This window comes from Salmo salar, unplaced genomic scaffold (genome assembly GCF_965601325.2).
Source record: "Salmo salar unplaced genomic scaffold, fSalSal1 ptg000357l, whole genome shotgun sequence".
NCBI lineage: Eukaryota > Metazoa > Chordata > Actinopteri > Salmoniformes > Salmonidae > Salmo > Salmo salar.
The window spans coordinates 835,366-860,379 of NW_027675358.1; the positions used below are offsets into that span (position 1 = coordinate 835,366).

Below are 25,014 nucleotides of genomic sequence, written 5' to 3' on the forward strand. Positions count from 1 at the left end.
TGAAGAGCGGTGAAATCTGTGTCAACAAAAGTAAGAAAAGATTAATACACATACAATTAACAAAGAACATAACAAATGTTCAGCTGTAGTTTTATATAAGCATGCACACCTATGTTTATGAAGAAACAGATGATTGGTGCATAGACATACCTTGTCACGGACATAAAGGCCACTCGGGTCCTCATTGAAGAGGTAGGGCAAGAGCAGAATCGCTGCTGTGGTCTCCAGTCCTAGTAAAGTAAAGCAATGATCTTACTACACTTGATAATTTTATTACCAAATACATTAGAGAAAGGGAAGGAATAAGAGCAAATCCCTCTTCTGTATTGTCCTTCAGGGACTGTCAAAATAGCAGGATGATGTCCTCACCCCTGCCTCGCCTCTCTACCTCTGATAGTCCTTGAATTCTCTTTTTGTCTATATCCATTCCATGGACTTGATTCATTTCTGAGAAGATCTGAAAAGATCATTTGCACACATTTGTATGCTAATAGATTTCAGTTTGTATTGACTGCTATGTAGGTTAAATGTACACTTCAAATGCAGCTGTCCTACAACATATCTGTACCTTCTTCTTGAAAATGTGTCAAAGTCTTACAAGCATTAATATATATATCTATATATATATATATATATATATATATATATATATATATACTTTGTAATTTGTAAGTCGCTCTGGATAAGAGCGTCTGCTAAATGACGTAAATGTAAATGTACTACATCAATATTTAAAGATAAATGTCATCGACATACAATGTAATGTAAAATAGAAGAACATATTGGAGAAAGCACTAGCCAATACAGTACTGCCATACAGTAACAGTACTGCCATACAGCCCTAATATCACATTTCAAGATATCTTTGTACACAAATTGTTCAATATTTTATCAGGCTGACTTGAAAGATTATACGCAACATTTTGCTGCGTGGCAATACTGTGTCTGGATTCTGAAGGGCATTCATACAAAAGAGGTAGTCTAGACACTGTATTAATACCATTATGCATTTGAATCCCATCTACAGCTACCATCTAAGATATTAATTTCCCTCCACAAGGGGGCGGACATGTAACGTTTCCAAAATGGTATAGTATTGTACATGTAACGTTACCAAAATGGGATAGTATTGTACATGTAACGTTTCCAAAATGGGATAGTATTGTACATGTAACGTTTCCAAAATGGGATAGTATTGTCCATGTAACGTCTCCAAAATGGGATAGTATTGTCCATGTAACGTTTCCAAAATGGGATAGTATTGTACATGTAACGTCTCCAAAATGGGATAGTATTGTCCATGAAACGTTTCCAAAATGGGATAGTATTGTACATGTAACGTTATGCCTCCTTGTGAGTGTTAGGGTTTGACCAACTATTTGTTTGCATAACCTATATAATATAACAAAGAAGCTATGCTATAATATTAAGTTTATACTCTATATGATAAGAGCATACTGCTGTGTGAGAGGAAGGGGCTCATGGGATGTTGAGTCATATGGAAAGAATGCAGATGCTGTAAATCAGGGATATGGAAGAGCTTGTTAAAAGATAAGGGCAGGATATGGGTGAAATGTATATGCGGAGGGGTGTCGGGGTTTTAGAGAACTGTGCATTGTGCAGTCACAAGATAAATCGACTGCCAAAGATAATAACTACGCCCGGCAACAGGAGGCGTCTCGAGGTTGGGACCAACCTGCACGCCAACAAAAGGATGAGTAACTTTAAACCACGCTCATCCTCCCTCTGACAGGCCAGCAGTGAGCGGGAACTATCTCTGTCAGAGTATTTAATGAAAAGCAAAGGATGTGAAACTCAGTTCTCTGTTTTGCCCTGCGAGGTGTTACAGGGAGCCCGTATATACGAACCACCTATTTACCCTTCAAGTGTTTGCATTAATTAAAGTACAAAGAAATCAGAAGTTACTATGTGCTGACTATTTTGTTCTGATACCAGATTCGAATTGACGCGACCTAACATGGTGACCCCGACGTGATCTGGTAAAGGGACTTCGCTGAGTATTGATCAGCCAATTGGACATCGCTATCGTGGAACGGTGTGCTTCACAAAGAGTCCGGACAACTAAAAACAGGTAAGCAGACACCTATTGTTATAATAACTAAAGATCTGCATATTGGCTTTAACCAAATTAATTTTGTGAAGCACCTGTTCGATGTAAGTGAACAAAATTATGAATTATTATGAGTAGATAAGAAATATTATAGAGTCATAATTGTGAGTTCCAATTCCAATTTGTAAGTCGCTCTGGATAAGAGCGTCTGCTAAATGACTTAAATGTAAATGTGACATGCAAACCTGTGGTGAATGTGTTGTTAGTACCATGGTACCATAGAGTATTGGTCCACTGGAAAGATTTGTGAATACAAAGGTGCGGTTAGGTTCAGGGAGAATACTGAAATCTTTCGGCAAGATTCGTAACTTCGAGGGTACGATTAGGTTCGAAGATATAGGGAATAATTGGTTTAGTAATTGGTATCGGCAAGATTCGTAACGTAGGGTACGATTAGGTTCGAAGATATAGGGAATAATTGGTTTAGTAATTGGTATCGGCAAGATTCGTAACGTAGGGTACGATTAGGTTCGAGGAATTACCCCGGCAAGGATCGGGAAATTTTAGATAGAATACTGGGTGACCGGCAAGATCCGTAACATTAAGGGTACGGTTGGGTTCGGCGGAGTAATTCTTAGGAAAGGAGGTGAGGTTGTAGGTGAGATAAAAGGGGGCTAATAAATTAGGAACTTAAAGGCAAGGGAAGGATAGCATAATAGAAGTTTGAAGATAAAATTATATGTCCAAATTAGGTGTAGAATAAAGGAGATATTGCAACACATAGACACATTGGGAAGTTTCCACAGGGGTAAGAGGATAATTGCGTGTGAGATGGATAAGAGGGTCAAAAGCCATATACATGTGAGACCTAATGGATCTATCAAAAGTCATGAAAGAAATTATTCTGGGATCCTAGAGGAAATTACCAATAGGACATGGACAAAGGAAAATACAGCACACACATAGAGATCAATAGCAAGTACACACAGATTGTAATTGAATCATAGTTTTTAAAAAAACACATAGAATAAAATATAATTTAAGATTCATACGAATACTCCTTCTAAAAATTCTAGAGTGGGAAAAGGAGCAGAATAACTACGATAGTAATTTAACAAACAAACACCTTAAAGGAGGTGCAGGAATTAACGGGAGATGAGCGATACATGGAGTTAAATGATATAAAATAAATATTTATTTCGGTCCAATGTGGAGATGGAAGTTTGGATGTGGAAAAGTTGGTACTAATGGTAAGAAAGATGCATAAGGTATGTGGGGACAAGACAGGGAAACAGCATGTCGAGGGTTAGACATAGCCAGGGTGTGGCTGTCTGGACTCCGCAGAAGAAGGCAAGTGTAGAAGGAGAGAGAGGCAGAGTCAACGGTCGCATGGGAAACGCTTAGACGTTTACATTAGGGCAATATTCTGGAAATTGTATCGATAGTACGTGCCTAATTGTACGACTACAGACATTGATAAATAAGGTTATTTGCGAGGAGTGTCCATCAGTTCAATAGCGCGTTGGTGGTTCTGTGGTAGAAGTCTCGCCTGCCATGCGGGAGACTCGGGTTCGCTTCTCAGCCTATGTATCAGTGGATAAAAAATGTAGGTGCTGATTGTTATTCAACTGTTGGTGTGTTTTGCCTGGAAAGGTACGGTTGTTAAGGTATAAACCAAACGTTCTGATGGCTTGTTTAGTTTAAATTGAAGAGACAGTTACCGAAATCTAATGAATTATAATGAGCGGATAGGTTTGAAGGGAGTAGTATTAAGTTGTAGTAAGTATTTTATACATTTGGCAATTTACATGTTACATTTAAGGTCATAGACATTTCATAAGTGTGAAGCCGAACGAGAGATAAAGTTGTAACATTGGTATTAATCTTGCGATAGAGGAAAGGCAGAACGCTGTTTGAAAAGAGGTAATATTTTATTCCTATGAGTATGTGGCTGGAAGCGATTCTGGTCTGAATAATGGAATCGTAAAAGTTTTGTGATAAATTCTGGTTATTGAGTCGTGGTATTGATTGTTTAGTAACACCGGTGAATTGAACATTGCATGGAAAAATATCAAGTCATTAAAGTGAATTAAAGGTGGAGTTAATTTTATTTTTACAGGGACGGTGCACATTAAACACAGTTGTGTATAATGGCAGGGTATTCCAAGCAAACAGAATGGGCCGGTTTGCAGACAAACTGAAGGGGCTTTAAGGTTTTAAGCAATCTTGGGTTAAATTAGTCAAGTAGTACGTTAAAATATGGGGTTTCATAGATTGAAGTAAAATATTGTATTCATTTAAGTTTAAAACTAATGATTGGGGGGAGTACAATGGAATTATAAGTATCATTAGGTTTTATTGTAGTCAACGTTTGGGTTTTTGAATCGGTGTAGTAGGATGAAATGCTGACCAAGTGGTTGTATTTTCTGGAAAAAGGAGCGTTTCAAATTCCTAGGGACAGGATATCTTAAAGGGGTATACACACACATGGAATCTTAGAAGTTATACACCCATGGAATCGTTTTAATTAAACACGTGAAATTCTTTTGATAGGGAATGTCCTGGGAACATGGGATACAAAATGTAGATAAAGTTCTTAGCTTTCATTTGTCTAATGTAGTAAGAAACACGGTTCTGAAAGGGTGGTATGACTTTTGACCCCTCTAGTGGCTTCCCTGTGTGGTCTGATCAGCCACATTGAAAAGCCATTTGGATGGTGAATTTAAGGTCATTTGTGATACTGACTTTAAGGAAATTTGTAGAACTGATAATTATGATGGAGTTAAAGTTCTTAGACACAATTGACAATTTGAACCAATGAGAAGACAGAATGACGATAAGGGTACAATAATTTTTCTTTGTGGAGTAGTTTAGATTAATAATTTTGATCTGATTATGTTATGTGAATATCGTTTGATAATTAGGGGTACTTTTTACATTATCTAGATACGTTTATTTTCCCTTAGGAAGTCAGCTGTGGTTGAATTCAGTGGAAGAGATTTAACACAACAAGGCTGTGGAATTAATATAATAGTATTATTATATTTTGTTGTTGAATAAGTTTAATAATGGTAGACTTATGTCAAGTATTAGGATATATTCTAAGCCAACGGACCAGCATAGTTAAATTATAAACAGGTGAGGACAGAAATAATACTGGGACAGACAGAAAATACATAATAAGAATAGAAGATAGGAAGAGAATTTAATTTGGGTTGCTTAGTTAGGATATTAATTCATGGAGAGACTATCGGCTCCATTTGGCATGTATTTTAGTTTAGATTTTAAGTTTATGTTTGGTAAATTCGCTAAGAAGAGATATGACTGTTTACACAGACAAGCACATAGGCATTTAAAACCATACAAAGCAGCACAGATAAATCTTAAATAAGACACTTGACAGAGAATTGTTACAGGGTAGCTAAGGATGAATGCCCCAGGGAGAATTGGACATGTGGAAAATGAAAGGGGGCAATCCTACAAGAGAAGGGCTGACATAAGGATAATTTGTTTAGATAGGCAGCAATATTGATACATGGCTTGAGCCATGTATAAATAGGGGGAGTATGGTAGAGCAGGTGATAGAACAGGTTAGGATAAACAAGGATAATTACTTAAACAAAAACATTTTTTGTAGAATATCCATTCCAACATTTGGAAATGGACTTAGTGAACTATTCCGATTGACATTTACATTTACATTTTAGTCATTTAGCAGACGCTCTTATCCAGAGCGACTTGCAGTAGTGAATGCATACATTTCATTTTAGATTTGAGGGGAAGAAGGGGTGTTTAACAATAATAGATAAATATAGCAAATGGGTAGAAGCGTTCCCAACTTACTTGGTGGACATGATTATGGTAACTAAAAAATGAGGTCAAGATATTATCCCTAGAGTTGGTTTACTGGGATCTCTTTAAATGATGGATGACAGTTTAGCTAATCAGGTAGAGCCTATAGAATGCCAGAGTTAGGGAGAATAGAGATACCAGAACAGGTAGACATAGACGTTGAAGTAATACTAACAGACACATGAGAAGACTGTTTGTTAACCAAACCCGTATGTCCAAGATTTTGTGTCCAACAGGTGAATTACAGGAGAAGGTGATTCACTCAATCCAACCAGGAGACTGGGTGGGTGTGGATCCAGTCCCTGAGGAGAAAAGACTGGAAGCAGCCCCGTTGGGAAGGCCCATACCAGGTGCTGTTAAACCACTGCCTTTGCCATTAGAAAAGCTGAGAGAGTCACTTGGGTCCACGTTATCCACTGCAAGAAGGTATGTACACATATGAGCACTGCTGATCACACACACAGAGTTAGGAGAAGAACCGAGTACCAACAGGGTCCGGGGGTTACCTCCTTAACGAAGATTTCCTATCCCGACCGTTCATCACTGTGTGTGCTCCTAGAGGTGTGAGTATGGGGTGGTACCTAGCAGATCGACTAAGGGCAGGAGAGGGTTGGTGGTTTTTGGGAAGAGTAGAGACTCTGAGCTGCATCATAGTCTAATCTTTCTGATACATTCAGATCCACCACCTTCCGGTACTAATCATATGACACCGTTGTCATTTATAAGAATGAAAATATAAACTATATAATACACTGATGAGTGACATACAGAATAAGGAATCAAAGAAGATCAAGATGTAGAATTTAAGGTAAACATTAAACAATTTCCTGGGAAAGAAGACAACTGTACAGGAATTGGGGTTGGCCAGATTGAAGTACTCAGCCAACCCACCTCGGTTCACCTTAACTCCTGATGAGTACCAGTGTTATAGATACAAGAATGGCACCGAGAACTCATATGATTTTAATGGCTGAAAGTAATCGTTAATGTGACTGAATTAGGTTTGAAAGATGAATAGAAAATTCTTAACCTCACAGCACCTATAACTGATGAAGGGTGGGCTAGTACCAGCAAAGGACGCATACGACAGAAATGACCACAAAGGGTGGTTAGGAACTTGCGCCCTGGGTTTATTGGTCCAACCAGACTCTTAATAGGATGGGCAATGACTTTCTACTGACATTTTACTATTTTAATTTTATTGTGTCCTGTTCTTTTTTCCCCTTTGCTTTTTTAAGTGAGTTGTATTGATCAAGCGCCAGCATTTAGTGTTCAGTTAGGACCTGGCTTTCACTAGAATGTTCTGATCCAGATTATGACTCCATCTGTGGATGACAACAGCAATCTGTAGCATGCAGGTATGATTTGAGCCACATCTAAAATGTTATACCTTTTCTATATCCATATAGAAACACTAGCTACGACCTGCCTTATTTAGCTAGCTCAATGTGAAATTCTGATTGAGTCATCAGAGGCCAGTTATAGGAGGCTAAAGAAGGCACAGGATGAGTTTTGACCAGGATGGGAGTAGCCCTGTCTAGATGGATGCTATTGGCATCCTCAGGGAAGTTCCAGATAAATACAAAGCAATGAATCAAATATGTGAAGGCTTTAACACTACATTGTTTTGGTGGTTGACAATAAATAGAAATGTGGATTGGATTAATGACATTTTTTTATAATCAACAGAGAGTCATGAATGAAAACGGGGATGCAGTAAAGAGGTTCTCTGACCAATTATCCACCACCCCCCTCATGACCTGGTAAAATAGACTGACTCTCGATATGTTACTGGCAAAAGAGGATGGTGTAGGTAGAATGATTAGGTTCATTGCTGTACGTACATTTCTGATAATATAGCTCATGTTTGGGAAATGGAAAAGTGTTGTAAGAACTGTATTATGGGCTGCTTTCACCTGTATGAGTGTGTTTGGGTTGTGTGGTTGTTGTTTGGTCCCATGTGCGAGAGGTTTAATCACCAGAACTCTAGAGAGATGGATAACGGAGCAGATGGTGAGCTACGGACCGAGTCAAAGTTCAGACCAATGAGACGACAAGTACCTACCGCCGAGCAAGGTGGAGGATTCATTCAATTATGAGGAGCCCATGATAAGATGCGACCATCTTTAGAGTTTCCTGAATTAGTTTGATTTTGTGTGAAATTTCTGAATCCAATAAAAATAGATGTGTTATAATGTCTGTGAAATATTTAGCCAATCGGGTGGATGTAATGAAAGGTTTGACTAAAAGATTTCACTCAGAAACCTTATAACCTGTTGAAATGTATTGGAAATACAGCTATAATAATGGGTTAAAAACTATATTCCAATACTGTGTGAGTAAGACACTGTTACCAGAATGAGCAGGGCAGAGTTGATAAGACGACCTTGGGAACGGAACAGGAGAAGAAGCCTCCCTAAGTTAGGGAGAGTAACAACGGCCTGGGAACGGCTAGTGGGCAGGAGATTAGAAGACAGGTGGCAAGGTTGATAAGGAATGTATGTGTACTGTGGGAAAAATACAGCCGCCTAAAGCTGGGTTGAGTTCTTTACTGATGTGTGTGTAACAGAGATTTGTTAACTATACTCGCACTGCACTGACAGGTATGGCTGAGCAACTAGAGGCTACCACTAGAACCGCTAGACAAAATAGATTGGAGTTGGATATGATATTGGCTAATAATGGGGGGTGTATAAAACGTTTGGTGAACAATGCTGTACTTTTATCCCTAATAACACTAGCCCTGATGGTAGCATTACCAAAGCTCTACTGGGACTTGACAAGCCATCTGCTGAAATGAAGGGTGTAGCGGGGGAATACGAGGGGAATTGGCTGAATACCTTTTTTGGTAAGTACACATCTATGGTGGTTACTGGATTTCTGACCCTAGTGCTTGTGTTCCTATTATTGTTGTGTTGTGTTGCCTGTATAATCCCTTGCTTGAGAAAATATCTTACAGAAGTTGTCCGAGCAACCGGAATGATCCTTGGTTTGCTGTTGGGGAAGTGGTTGAATAAAGCTTATCCAAAATGTTCTCATATGTATTGAATGTAGTGGCAGGTGGATGTGAAGATTTTAAGTACTGGGACAAAAAGTCTGTCCCATACATGTTAGGTGTAGCCACTGTCGCAAAAAGGTCTTCTTTTTATACGTTTTTTAAATAATATGTTCTGAATTTATCCTGTGTACTATTTGTCTTTCCTTATGTGAAGGTTTGAAGTTCCTGGGTGGCTGGTAGTCAACCTAGTACAGGTTAGGTGTAGCTGGAGGACTGAAGGTTTTTGTTATTGTTATTGCCTATTAATAAAAGTGTTTGTATTGTATTTTAGTGAGTGACACCCTAGCGGGTGTCAAAAGGGGGAATCCTACATTTATCTGAAATGTCGTATTGTGGAATGTTCTTCGGGTGTGAAAAGGGGGATTGTTGGGTTTTATTTCACTTATTAGATGTGATGCATTACCATTTACAGTAGATGTAGGCCTAAGTATGAACGGACTGTAATGCACTAAGAGGTTTATATTGTATTAACATAGATTGAGCAACATATAATAGACATGACTAACTGGAGGGTTGCTGGCTAGTAGGAGTGTAGGCTGAGTAGACTCGTGACACACACACACAATGCCTGGTTGTGGGGCCGCTCATGGACAGGTGTATGTGAGGAACTGATAGAGGGGAGAATGACTGTGGCACAAGAACAGGCACTGTCCTTGGGTGTCTGACTCTCGGGTACACACATGAAGATAAGCTAGAAGACAACTATGCTTGGCAACAAAGATGCGTCTAGAGGCTGGGACCAGCCTGCACGCCAACGATAGGATGAGTAAGTTTAAACCACGCTCATCCTCCCTCTGACAGGCCAGCAGTGAGCGGGAACTATCTCTGTCAGAGTATTTAATGAAGAACTTATGATGTCATTTTCAGTTCTCTGTTTGCCCTGCGAGGTGTTACAGTGAACCCGTATATACGAAGATTGCATTTACCATTTATTCTGCTTGACTAATTCTATTAATAAACAGCTGAAAATATATTCAGTAGCCTAGTGGTAAATTTTGTTCTGATACCAGAATTGAATTGACGCAGCCCTAACACTAGCTCATCATCCCCAACATGTAGGATAAATTACCACTGGTCTGTATAGCTATCTCATCATCCCCAACATGTAGGATACATTACCACTGGTCTGTATAGCAAGCTCATCACCCCCAACATGTAGGATACATTACCACTGGTCTGTATAGCTAGCTCATCATCCCCAACATGTAGGATACATTACCACTGGTCTGTATAGCAAGCTCATCACCCCCAACATGTAGGATACATTACCACTGGTCTGTATAGCAAGCTCATCACCCCCAACATGTAGGATACATTACCACTGGTCTGTATAGCAAGCTCATCACCCCCAACATGTAGGATACATTACCACTGGTCTGTATAGCTAGCTCATCACCCCCAACATGTAGGATACATTACCACTGGTCTGTATAGCAAGCTCATCACCCCCAACATGTAGGATACATTACCACTGGTCTGTATAGCTATCTCATCATCCCCAACATGTAGGATACATTACCACTGGTCTGTATAGCAAGCTCATCACCCCCAACATGTAGGATACATTACCACTGGTCTGTATAGCTAGCTCATCATCCCCAACATGTAGGATAAATTACCACTGGTCTGTATAGCTAGCTAATCACCCCAACATGTAGGATAAATTACCACTGGTCTGTATAGCTAGCTCATCACCCCCAACATGTAGGATAAATTACCACTGGTCTGTATAGCTAGCTCATCACCCCCAACATGTAGGATAAATTACCACTGGTCTGTATAGCTATCTCATCATCCCCAACATGTAGGATAAATTACCACTGGTCTGTATAGCTAGCTAATCACCCCCAACATGTAGGATACATTACCACTGGTCTGTATAGCTAGCTCATCATCCCCAACATGTAGGATACATTACCACTGGTCTGTATAGCTAGCTCATCATCCCCAACATGTAGGATACATTACCACTGGTCTGTATAGCTAGCTAATCACCCCCAACATGTAGGATACATTACCACTGGTCTGTATAGCTAGCTCATCACCCCCAACATGTAGGATAAATTACCACTGGTCTGTATAGCTAGCTCATCACCCCCAACATGTAGGATACATTACCACTGGTCTGTATAGCTATCTCATCATCCCCAACATGTAGGATAAATTACCACTGGTCTGTATAGCTATCTCATCATCCCCAACATGTAGGATAAATTACCACTGGTCTGTATAGCTATCTCATCATCCCCAACATGTAGGATAAATTACCACTGGTCTGTATAGCTAGCTAATCACCCCCAACATGTAGGATAAATTACCACTGGTCTGTATAGCTAGCTAATCACCCCCAACATGTAGGATACATTACCACTGGTCTGTATAGCTAGCCCTGTGATTTGTACATAGTTACAGGCGATATTTGGGTTCTTTTCAAATTTAGAAAACCAGTTTTTGGAGCATCATATATTGATAATTTATACTCTTTATACTCCCTTTCTCTATGTTTTAGCCGGGGTCCTACTTCTGATGTTAAGGTCGTCACGGGGGTGTCAGTACTGAACAAATCCATGTTTTATTCATTTCTTCTTTAGAGTTTTCTGTGGTTTATCTCTCTTGAGGTTTCTTGTCGCTTGTAGTGTTCACAGGACAAGTCTAACACTTACTTATACTCAGGCAGACCTACCCCGGAAATGTATTTTTCATTCTGCAGATGGTCACAAGCTCACTACACACATTATTCAAACAGTTCAAATTCAGGCCTCCCCCATTCACTACAACAATAACCAACTGTTCCCAAGATCACCACACATCAATTATCAGGCCATTACTATTTACTGCAAACATTTGCTTTACTGCTGCACTATCGTGTTACAAAAGCACACCCTAAATAGCATGAGGACATCTGGACAGGATGTCCTTGAAAGGGCATAAACATAAGACACATAAATAGATCATCAATCACTTTCTGACACATACCGTCTACTATATTCTCTCTAGCTTTTAAATAATTTATTTTCAATCTTTCTTACCATTATCTGGGTACTTGCATTTCAATGCGAGTTACGCCATCATTTTTCTGTGGGATTGTACCATGTTTATTCTGGTGATAACTGGATCGCTGGCTGTCTCATGGAGTGTGTGAGGGTGTCATGGTCGGGATGGCCTGAACTCAGAGCCTGATAGAATACCAAGGAAATCACCAGTAACTTACAGCAAATTTGACCCTCCATTTTCCCTGAAACAGAAGGTAATTAACCAGGACACTTTGTCCCCAGATATAACAGAAGATAATTGAACCAGGACACTTTGTCCCCAGATATAACAGAAGATAATTGAACCAGGACACTTTGTCCCCAGATATAACAGAAGATAATTGAACCAGGACACTTTGTCCCCAGATATAACAGAAGATAATTGAACCAGGACACTTTGTCCCCAGATATAACAGAAGATAATTGAACCAGGACACTTTGTCCCCAGATATAACAGAAGATAATTGAACCAGGACAATTTGTCCCCAGATAAAACAGATACTAAGGCTGGTTTCAGTCTGAACTGGTCTTTGACCAAATGTGTAGCAGCAGTTTGTAATTGTATAGTAGAATAGCTGTGTACATAATCCTAATACTATGGACTACATTTAAACACTTAAACATTATCTTATTTTAGGGTGTGGTCAGATAGACTAGTGGTTAGAGTGTTTGTTAAGCCGTCAAGGTAAAAATCTGTCTGTGCCCTTAATTTAAGCAAGGCACTTACACCTAATTTGCTCCAGGGGCGCCGTACTACTATGGCTGACCCTGTAAAACAACACATTTCACTGCATCTATCATACTACTATGGCTGACCCTGTAAAACAACACATTTCACTGCATCTATCATACTACTATGGCTGACCCTGTAAAACAACACATTTCACTGCATCTATCATACTACTATGGCTGACCCTGTAAAACAACACATTTCACTGCATCTATCATACTACTATGACTGACCTTGTAAAACAACACACCTATCATACTACTATGGCTGACCCTGTAAAACAACACATTTCACTGAATCTATCATACTACTATGGCTGACCCTGTAAAACAACACATTTCACTGCATCTATCATACTACTATGGCTGACCCTGTAAAACAACACATTTCACTGCATCTATCATACTACTATGGCTGACCCTGTAAAACAACACATTTCACTGCATCTATCATACTACTATGGCTGACCCTGTAAAACAACACATTTCACTGCATCTATCGTACTACTATGGCTGACCTGTAAAACAACACATTTCACTGCATCTATCATACTACTATGACTGACCCTGTAAAACAACACATTTCACTGCATCTATCATACTACTATGGCTGACCCTGTAAAACAACACATTTCACTGCATCTATCATACTACTATGGCTGACCCTGTAAAACAACACATTTCACTGCATCTATCATACTACTATGGCTGACCCTGTAAAACAACACATTTCACTGCATCTATCGTACTACTATGGCTGACCTGTAAAACAACACATTTCACTGCATCTATCGTACTACTATGGCTGACCCTGTAAAACAACACATTTCACTGTATCTATCATACTACTATGGCTGACCTGTAAAACAACACATTTCACTGCATCTATCCGCTGTCTGTGACAATAAAACATTTTAAAAGCAAGCTAACATAGAAAATGACAGCATAGATTTTTTTTTAAATAATGACAACAGTTAATTTAACAATGCTGGTTATAAATCTTGTTGACATACATCCAAGGACAGCTTGACTTGCATTACACTCTCACTGCAGAAAAATATTCTCATGAAATCACATTTCATTTCTAGTTAGAGAAAAGGATTCCTGTAAACACGGCCTGCTACAAGCAGGAAACAAGTTATGGACGAACCAGAAATGTCACATGTCTGTTTGACAGTAACCCTGGATGATGAATGTGTGAACTATCTTGTCATCTCTTTGGGTAACCACAATGGAACATTCTAGTCTTCCCTGTGGCTCAGTTCTTAGAGCGTGGCGTTTGCAACGCCACGGTTGTGGGTTCGATTCCCACGGGGGGCCAGTGCGAAAAATAAAAATAATAATAAATGTATGAAATGAAAATGTATGCATTCATTACTGTAAGTTGCTCTGGATAAGAGTGTCTACTAAAATGTAAATGTAAGGACATGAACTGGCAGAACAGGTTTCAGAAAAGTATGGAGTCATTGTTTTCAGGAAGGTGTACCCATGGCCAGTGGTGTAAAGTACTTCAGTAAAAGTACTATAAAGTACTACATAAGTTGTTTTTTGGGGGGTATCTGTACTTTACTTTTGAATTTGTATTTTTGATAATTTTACATCACTACATTCCCAAAGAAAATAATGTACTTTTTAATCTATACATTTTACCTGACACCCAAAAGTACTCGTTACATTTTGAAAGCTTAGACAGGACAGGAAAATGGTCTAATTCACTTATCAAGACAACACATGGTCATCTCTACTGCCTCTGATCTGGCGGAGTCAGGAAACACAAATGCATCTTTTGTAAATTACGTCTTCGTTTTGGTATGTGCCCCCTATCCATACATTTTAAAAAACAAGATAATGGTGACACCTGATTTTCTTAATAGAAGGAATGAAACGATTTATACTTTTAATTTTACTTTTCATACTTAAGTATATATAGAACCAAATATTTGTAGACTTTTACTCAGGTATGACAATTGCGTACTTTTCCCACAACTGTCTATGATGATAGGAGAGACAGGAGGCAGACTAAGAGCAAGGGCAGCCACCTGAACTACTGCCCTAGAAATACAAGGAGCAGTCTACACAAACAGCCACCTGAACTACTGCCCTAGAAAAGACAAGGAGCAGTCTACACACACAGCCACCTGAACTACTGCCCTAGAAAAGACAAGGAGCAGTCTACACAAACAGCCACCTGAACTACTGCCCTAGAAAAGACAAGGAGCAGTCTACACACACAGCCACCTGAACTACTGCCCTAGAAAAGACAATGAGCAGTCTACACAAACAGCCACCTGAACTACTGCCCTAGAAAAGACAAGGAGCAGTCTACACACACAGCCACCTGAACTACTGCCCTAGAAAAGACAATGAGCAGTCTACACACACAGCCACCTGAACTACTGCCCTAGAAAAGACAAGGAGCAGTCTACACACACAGTGAATCTGAGAAAAATGGTTTCAAGTTTGTTTTTTAGTCCATGCATATCAACCATGACCACTGATCTGACCTATGACCCCTAAAACACAAAAGAAAAGTGTAATATCTAGAAATCTGAATGTGTTTATCCAGCTTTCTTGTTGTTTTTCTGTTTGATGGAACTAGTTGAGAGTTCTGTGTTATTTCTTATTTTATGTACCTTTATTTAACCAGGTAGGCCAGTTGAGAACAAGTTCTCATTTATAACTGCGACCTGGCCAAGATAAAGCAAAGCAGTGTGACACAAACAACACAGAGTTACACATGGGATAAATATCACGTCCTGACCAGTAAAAGGGGTTAATTGTTATTGTAGTTTGGTCAGGGCGTGGCAGGGGGGTGTTAGTTTTGTGTGTTTCGGGGTTTTGATGTATGTTCTATATTTTCTATTTCTATGTTTATTCTAGGTTTCTCTTTCTATGTTGTGTTTTTTTCAATGACCTCCAATTAGAGGCAGCTGGTGGTTGTCTCTAATTGGAGGCCATATTTAGTGTGTTCGTTTTCACTTGTGTTTGTGGGTGGTTGTTTCCGGTTTAGTCTGTGCACCTTACTGTACTGTTATCGTCGTTATTTTGTTTGAGTGTGTTTACCTTCAATAAATACGAAGATGAGCAATATACCCGCTGCATATTGGTCCGATGATTTTTCCTCTTCAGACGAAGAAGTTTATGACAATAAACAAATGTACAGTCAATAACGCAATAGAAAGGTCTATATACAATGTGTGCAAATGTAGTAAGATTAGGGAGGTAAGGCAATAAATAGGCCAGAATGGAGAAATAATTACAATTTAGCAATTAAACACTGGAGTGATAGATGTGCAGAAGATGAATGTGCAAGTAGAGATACTGGGGTGCAAAGGATAACAAAAATAACAAAATGGGGATGAGGTAGTTGGTTGGGCAATTTACAGATGGGCTATGTACAGGTGCAATGATCGGTAAGCTGCTCTGACAGCTGATGCTTAAAGTTAGTGAGGGAGATATGAGTCTCCAGCTTCAGTGATTTTTGCAGTTCGTTCCAGTCATTGGCAGCAGGGAACTGGAAGGAAAGGCGGCCAAAGGAGGAATTGGCTTTGGGGGTGATCAGTGAAATATACCTGCTGGAGCGCGTGCTACTGGTGGGTGCTGCTATTGTGACCAGTGAGCTGAGATAAGGCGTGGCTTTACCTAGCAAAGGCTTATAGATGACCTGGAGCCAGTGGGTTTGGCGACAAATATGAAGCGAGGGCCAGCCAACGAGAGCATACAGGTCGCAGTGATGGGTAGTATATGGGGCTTTGGTGACAAAACGGATGGCACTGTGATAGACTACATCCAATTTGCTGAGTAGAGTGTTGGAGGATATTTTGTAAATGACATCACCGAAGTCAAGGATCGGTGGGATAGTCAGTTCTACAAGGGTATGTTTGGCAGCATGAGTGAAGGATACTTTGTTGCAGAGTTGTATGGCATTGAAGGTCGTTTGGAGGGTTGTTAACACGGTGTCCAAAGAAGGGCCAGATGTATACAGAATGGTGTCGTCTGCGTAGAGGTGGATCAGAGAATCACCAGCAGCAAGAGCGACATAATGATGTATATAGAGAAAAGAGTTGGCCCGAGAATTGAACCCTGTTGCACCCCCATAGAGACCGCCAGAGGTCCGGACAACAGGCCCTCCGATTTCACACACTGAACTCTATCTGAAAAGTAGTTGGTGAACCAGGCGAGGCAATCATTTGAGAAACCAAGGCTGTTAAGTCTGCTGATAAGAATGCGGTGATTGACAGAGTCGAAAGCCTTGGCCAGGTCGATGAAGACGGCTGCACAGTATTGTCTTTTATCGATGGCGGTTATGATATCGTTAAGGACCTTGAGCGTGGCTGAGGTGCACCCATGGTCAGCTCTGAAACCAGATTGCATAGCGGAGAAGGTACGGTGGGATTCGAGATGGTCGGTGATCTGTTTATTAACTTGGCTTTCGAAGACTTTAGAAAGGCAGGATAGGATGGATATAGGTCTTTAACAGTTTGGGTCTAGAGTGTCACCCCCTTTGAAGAGGGGGATGACCGCGGCATCTTTCCAATCTTTAGCGATCTCAGACGATACGAAAGAGAGGTTGGACAGACTAGTTATGTATTTGTGTTTTCATGTTTTGAATGTTGTATTGTAGTAGGCCTAACCCTCACCAATTATTCTGGTGATGGAGAGAGACACCAGACAAGACACAGAGACAGCAACAGAAGAATAGGATATGATGGAGAGAGACACCAGACAAGACACAGAGACAGCAACAGAAGAATAGGATATGATGGAGAGAGACACCAGACAAGACATAGAGACAGCAACAGACGGCACAGAGAAAGTGATGGAGAGAGAAAGAGGAGGGGAGAGCACACAGCAGACTGTATCAGTAAGCTGCTATAGGGATTCTGATTACTGCATTGTGTGTGTGTGTGAGTGAGTGAGAGTGAGAGTGAGAGTGAGAGAGAGAGAGAGAGAGAGAGAGAGAGAGAGAGAGAGAGAGAGAGAGAGAGAGAGAGAGAGAGAGAGAGAGAGAGAGAGAGAGAGAGAGAGAGAGAGAGAGAGAGAGAGAGAGAGAGAGAGAGAGAGAGAGAGAGAGAGGGTGATTTGGTACTGTGGGATTCTTTAATCAGTTTGGCTCATTAGACAGGTCAGAGTCTATGTTTGAAGTGGTGGAGTGGGTTTTGGCAATACAATTTAGATGTATTCATGGATTTAGCTGTTGAAATTCCGTCCCAGACCCCCCTACTGGCTGTAGGCTAAGCCACCAATGTCTTCAAATCCTAGGGGAGAGAGGAGCTGCTACCCCTGGGGGGAGAGAGGAGCTGCTACCCCTGGGGAGAGAGGAGCTGCTACCCCTGGGGAGAGAGGAGCTGCAACCAGGAGAGACTGTGACCCTGCTCTATAAGAGCTTAACGTTTGTTGATTGTTGTGGAACGTTTGTCAGGAGCTTCAGTGATGAAGACTGCTGCACTTGCTGATGTTTCACAATATGCCGTCTCAGTCACCAGGTCTCAACACAATAGAACACCACCATCCCTCCAATAGACTTCCAGACAGTTGTAGAATGTTTGCCAAGGCTCATTGTAAGAGCTGTAAAGAGAGAGGGACTCGGAGAGAGAACAGGTAGAACCTGATATGTAAATGAGCAGAGCAAACGAATGCAACTTTCGACGACCGAATGATCATTCAGACTCTGTTTCTATTGAGAGATAAAAGGTAAGACGACGATTGTCATGTGAATTAATATAGTTGATGATATTGTCATGTGTATTAATATAGTTGATGGTATTGTTATGTGTATTAATATAGTTGATGATATTGTTATGTGTATTCATATAGTTGATGGTATTGTTATGTGTATTAATATAGTTGATGGTATTGTTATGTGTATTAATATAGTTGATGATATTGTTGTGTGTATTAATATAGTTGATGATATTGTTATGTGTATTATTCATATAGTTGATGATATTGTTGTGTGTATTAATATAGTTGATGATATTGTTATGTGTATTATTCATATAGTTGATGATATTGTTGTGTGTATTAATATAGTTGATGATATTGTTATGTGTATTAATATAGTTGATGATATTGTTGTGTGTATTAATATAGTTGATGATATTGTTGTGTGTATTAATATAGTTGATGATATTGTTGTGTGTATTCATATAGTTAATTATATTTTTGGTGGACAGTGTTATAATAGTCCTACTCTCCTTAAAATGTTTTTGATATAAATTAGATCCGTGGGGTGAATTCGTTCTGTGCCCATCTGTGTGCCCCAGGGTGATCGCTCCTACACTATCTACAATCTAAAAGGGTTCTTTGGCTGTCCCCATAGGAGAACCCTTTGTAGAACCCTTTTTTTGGTACTAGGTAGAACCCTTTTGGGTTCCGTGGAGAACCCTTTCCACAGAGGGTTCTACATGGAAGCCAGAAGGGTTCTACCTGGAACCCAAAAGCGTTCTCCTATGGGGACGGCCGGAGGACCCGTTTGGAACCCTTTATTCTAAGAGTGTACTGTATCATAGGTCTATAGACTTGTCTTCTCAAAACAGGCTTAAAACACAACAAGTAACAAACAAACATGTTCTCTTTATAATCTACAGTTAACTCCTTTCACTCAGGAAGGTATGTTGTGTGAAAGAGAGACTAATAAATATTGTTCGAGAGACTAACAACAACTTACACTTCCTCAAAACAGTTTGTGCGTATTCATTAGTGCCCAGCGTAGCAAAACGTTTGGCAACAGAAACCGTTTAGGTGCAGTTGCTGTTTGAGGTGAAGAAACATTTGCTTTGAGAAGCTCCACAACTCATTAGTGGTGGTGCATTAAGACAATCAGAAATACTATCAGACATCCCCAAATGGGCACATTTATAGGCCTACATTTGCACACAGGCCAGGTAGACTAGTCCTACTTCTATATGTGTAACCAGGTAGACTAGTCCTACTTCTATATGTGTAACCAGGTAGACTAGTCCTACTTCTATATGTGTAACCAGGTAGACTAGTCCTACTTCTATATGTGTAACCAGGTAGACTAGTCCTACTTCTATATGTGTAACCAGGTAGACTAGTCCTACTTCTATATGTGTAACCAGGTAGACTAGTCCTACTTCTATATGTGTAACCAGGTAGACTAGTCCTACTTCTATATGTGTAACCAGGTAGACTAGTCCTACTTCTATATGTGTAACCAGGTAGACTAGTCCTACTTCTATATGTGTAACCAGGTAGACTAGTCCTACTTCTATATGTGTAACCAGGTAGACTAGTCCTACTTCTATATGTGTAACCAGGTAGACTAGTCCTACTTCTATATGGGTAACCAGGTAGACTAGTCCTACTTCTATATGGGTAACCAGGTAGACTAGTCCTACTTCTATATGTGTAACCAGGTAGACTAGTCCTACTTCTATATGTGTAACCAGGTAGACTAGTCCTACTTCTATATGTGTAACCAGGTAGACTAGTCCTACTTCTATATGTGTAACCAGGTAGACTAATCCTACTTCTATATGGGTAACCAGGTAGACTAGTCCTACTTCTATATGTGTAACCAGGTAGACTAGTCCTACTTCTATATGGGTAACCAGGTAGACTAGTCCTACTGCTATATGTGTAACCAGGTAGACTAGTCCTACTTCTATATGGGTAACCAGGTAGACTAGTCCTACTTCTATATGTGTAACCAGGTAGACTAGTCCTACTTCTATATGTGTAACCAGGTAGACTAGTCCTACTTCTATATGTGTAACCAGGTAGACTAGTCCTACTTCTATATGGGTAACCAGGTAGACTAGTCCTACTTCTATATGTGTAACCAGGTAGACTAGTCCTACTTCTATATGTGTAACCAGGTAGACTAGTCCTACTTCTATATGTGTAACCAGGTAGACTAGTCCTACTTCTATATGTGTAACCAGGTAGACTAGTCCTACTTCTATATGTGTAACCAGGTAGACTAGTCCTACTTCTATATGGGTAACCAGGTAGACTAGCCCTACTTCTATATGTGTAACCAGGTAGACTAGTCCTACTTCTATATGGGTAACCAGGTAGACTAGTCCTACTTCTATATGCGTAATTAGGTGTGCGTCCTTACTCAACATTGACAGGAGTGTTTCAAGCAAAGACAATTAATAAATTGCGAGGTCGGATCTGGGTGGTCTGCCAGGGGCCGTTTCATTTAGTGTCCGTTTGGGTCGGCATGGGAATTGATTGTCTATAGTATGTTGTACCGAAGTTGACCGAATGAAAGGGAACAGTAGTTATAGTCATAACGTTACGCTTGTCATATGATGAACTTCAACTTAAATACTGGATCTTGCTGTCGGACAGTTTTTTTTAAATTCTGAAATGCACTCGAATTACGTATCATTTAGTGGCTCCTTATGTTATGCTGGGAAAACAGTTTTCGTGGGCACAGAAATACTGAATAATTTCAGAGTTTGCTAAATCCAATGGTTTTTAACTGAGATTCATCTTGTAATCCAATGGCGTGTTGTAAATGTTATGTTTTTTTCGTCTTTTTTAAAATATATTGCAATATATTTCAATCTTTTTTTTCCATTTTTAAATTAAATACACCTTCCGGCAACCCGCCTCACCCATTATAATACGGATCTGCTATTTTTTAGGCCTTATAGCTAGAACCTCCATCAGCAGCTAACCAGCTAATTAGCTGGCAGCTATTTAGTCATTGTTAACCACTGCTAGATGTCTTTACCTTTTTAGCTCAGATACCAGCCGCTTTTAGCCTGGATAATACCTGCCAGTCTGCACAGCGCGATATCAACCCTGAGCATATCGAACTGTTTTTCTCCACTACATCACCGTATTCCTGCCGTAAGCTCTGGACCATTACACCGGATAATCGCAGCTAGCTAGCTGCTACCGAGTGACCTAGCCTCAAGCTAGCCTTGAGCCAGGCCCATCTCCCGGCCTGCTCAGTGGACCCTAGGATCACTCAGCTACACAGCTGATGCCTCCCGGACTCTTCACTAAGACGACTAGAAGCCACTACATCACCGGATTCCTGCCGTAAGCTCTGGACCTTTGCACCGGAGTGGCTATAGTGGCTAACGCCCTTGTCCCGAAGCTAGCACCAGTTAGCCTCGAGCCGGGTGTATCTCCCGGCTAGCAAACAAAATTACTCCAGCTACAATACCTCTTTTGCCAATTGGCCTGGACCCTTTGTCGACACGGAGCCCCAACGATCCATCACGACTGGTCTGTCGACGCATTTCCGTCTGATGTGCCTTCAACTGGCCTTTGCCAGATGTCGGTGATGCCCTTGTCCCGAAGCTAGCACCAGTTAGCCTCGAGCCAGGCGCATCTCCCGGCTAGCGTAGTAATGACTACCTAACGGCTTCCCTGGTTCATATATTCCTGTTCACTGGACCCTATGATCACTTGGCTACATAGCTGATGCCTGCTGGACTGTTCATTAATCACGGTACTCTGTTTTGTTTATCTGTTGGCCCCAGCCTCGAACTCAGGCCCTGTGTGTAGTTAACTGACCCTCTGCCCATTCATCACCACTTTACCTGTTGTTGTTGTCTTACCCGTTGTTGTCTTAGCTAGCTCTCCCAATCAACACCTGTGATTGCTTTTTGCCTCGCTTTATGTCTCTCTAATGTCAATATGCCTTGTATACTGTTGTTTAGGGTAGTTATCATTGTTTTATTTTACTGCGGAGCCCCTAGTCCCACTGAACATGCCTCAGAGAACTCTTTTGTCCCACCTCCCACACATGCGGTGACCTCACCTAGCATAACTGGTGCCTCCAGAGATGCAACCTCTCTTATCGTCACTCAACGCCTAGGTTTACCTCCACTGTACCCGCACCCTACCATACCCCTGTCTGTACATTAGGCCTTGAATCTATACTACCCAGCATTCTGCTCCTTTTATTTTCTGTTCACAACGCACTAGATGAGCAGTTCTGATAGCCTTTAGCCGTACCCTCATCCTACTCCTCTGTTCCTCGGGTGATGTAGAGGTTAACCCAGGCCCTGTGTGTCCCCAGGCGCTCTCATTTGTTGACTTCTGTAACCGTAAAAGCCTTGGTTTCATGCATGTTAACATCAGAAGCCTCCTCCCTAAGTTTGTTTGACTCACTGCTTTAGCACACTCCGCCAACCTTGATGTCCTTGCCGTGTCTGAATCCTGCCTTTGGAAGGCCACCAAAATTCTGAAATTTCCATCCCCAACTACAACATTTTCCGTCAAGATAGAACTGCCAAAGGGGGAGGAGTTGCAATCTACTGCAGAGATGGCTTGCAAAGTTCTGTCATACTTTCCAGGTCTATGCCCAAACAGTTCGAGCTTCTAATTTTAAAAATGAATCTCTCCAGAAACAAGTCTCTCACTGTTGCCAGCTGTTATAGACCCACCTCAGCTCCCAGCTGTGCCCTGGACACCATATGTGAATCGATTGCCCCCCATCTATCTTCAGAGTTTGTTCTGTTAGGTGACCTAAACTGGGATATGCTTAACACCCCGGCCGTCCTACAATCCAAGCTAGATGGGCACCCTCATAGATATTATCCTGACCAACTTGCCCTCCAAATACACCTCTGCTGTTTTCAATCAGGATCTCAGCGATCACTGCCTCATTGCCTGCATCTGTTATGTGTTCGTGGTCAAACGACCACCCCTCATCACTGTTAAACACTCCTGCGAGCAGGCCTTTCTAATCGACCTTGCCCGGGTATCCTGGAAGGACATTGACCTCATCCCATCAGTATAGGATGCCTGGTTGTTCTTTAAAAGAAATTTCCTAAATAAGGATTTTCTTAAATTAGCATGCCCCTTTAAAAAATGTATAACTAAGAACAGATATAGCCCTTGGTTCACTCCAGACCTGACTGCCCTCGACCATTACAAAAACATCCTCTGGCGTACTGCACTAGCATCGAATAGTCTCCGCGATATGCAACTTTTCAGAGAAGTCCGGAACCAATACACACAGTCAGTTAGGAAAGCAAAGGCTTTTTCAAACAGAAATGTGCATCCCGTAGCTCTAACTCCAAAAAATTTTGGGACACTGTAAAGTCCATGGAGACTAAGAGCACCTCCTCCCAGCTGCCAATCTGCACTGAGGCTAGGAAACACTGTCACCACCGATAAATCCACAATAATGGAGAATTTCAATAAGCTTTTCTCTACGGCTGGAGATGCTTTCCTCCTGGCTACCCCAACCCCGGTCAACAGCTCCGCACCCCCCGAAGCTACTTGCCCAAGCCTCCCCAGCTTCTCCTTCATCAAAATCCAGATAGGTGATGTTCTGAAAGAGCTGTAAAACCTGGACCCGTACAAATCAGCTGGGCTAGACAAGCTGGATCCTCTTTCTAAAATTATCTGCCGCCATTGTTGCAACCCCTATTACTAGACTGTTCAACCTTTCTTTCGTATAGTTCGAGATTCCTAAAAATCAGAAAGCTTCCGTGGTCAACCCCCTCTTCAAAGGGGGTGACACTCTAGACCCAAACTGTTACAGACCTATATCCATCCTGTCCTGCCTTTCTAAAGTCTTCGAAAGCCAAGTTAATAAACAGATCACTGATTATTTCGAATCCCACCGTACCTTCTCCGCTGTGCAATCCGGTTTCCGAACTGATCATTGTTGCACCTCATCCACGCTCAAGGTACTAAACGATATCATAACCGCGATCGTTAAAAGACAGTACTGTGCAGCCGTCTTCATTGACCTGGCCTGTTGTCCGAACCTCTGGCAGTCTCTATGGGGGTACCACAGGATTCAAATCTCGGGCCGACTCTTTTCTCTGCATATATCAGCGATGTCGCTCTTGCTGCGGGTGATTCCTTGATTCACCTCTCCGCAGACGACACCATTCTGTATACATCTGGCCCTTCTTTGGAGACTGTGTTAACCTCTTGCTTCGAGATAGGATCCCGTTAACGGGATTGTTTGACAAAATAGCATGGCATGAAATTTTAAAACAACTAAATTCTAATAATTTCAATTTTTTAAAACATACAACTATTTTACACCATTTTAAAGATACACTTCTCGTTAATGCAACCACATTGTTCGATTTCAAAAAGGCTTTACAGCGAAAGCAATACATTACATTATGATAGGACACCACCAAAACAAGAAAAGCCACACAGCCATTTTCCTAGCAAGGAGATGCGTCACAAAAACCCGAAATACAGCTAAAATTAAGCACTAACCTTTGACGATCATCATCAGATGACACTCATAGTACATCATGTTACAAAATACATGTATGTTTTGTTCGATCAAGTTCATATTTATA

The 25,014-nt window shown here is 40.8% G+C and overlaps 1 long non-coding RNA gene across 1 annotated transcript; it reads left to right on the forward strand.

The window, feature by feature from the left end:
* The first annotated feature begins 1,363 nt into the window (after positions 1 to 1,363).
* Positions 1,364 to 9,954, forward strand: LOC145875792 (uncharacterized). Its single transcript, XR_014391338.1, has 2 exons — positions 1,364 to 7,999; positions 8,665 to 9,954. It is a non-coding gene; the product is annotated as an uncharacterized LOC145875792 (long non-coding RNA).
* Positions 9,955 to 25,014: the final 15,060 nt, after the last annotated feature.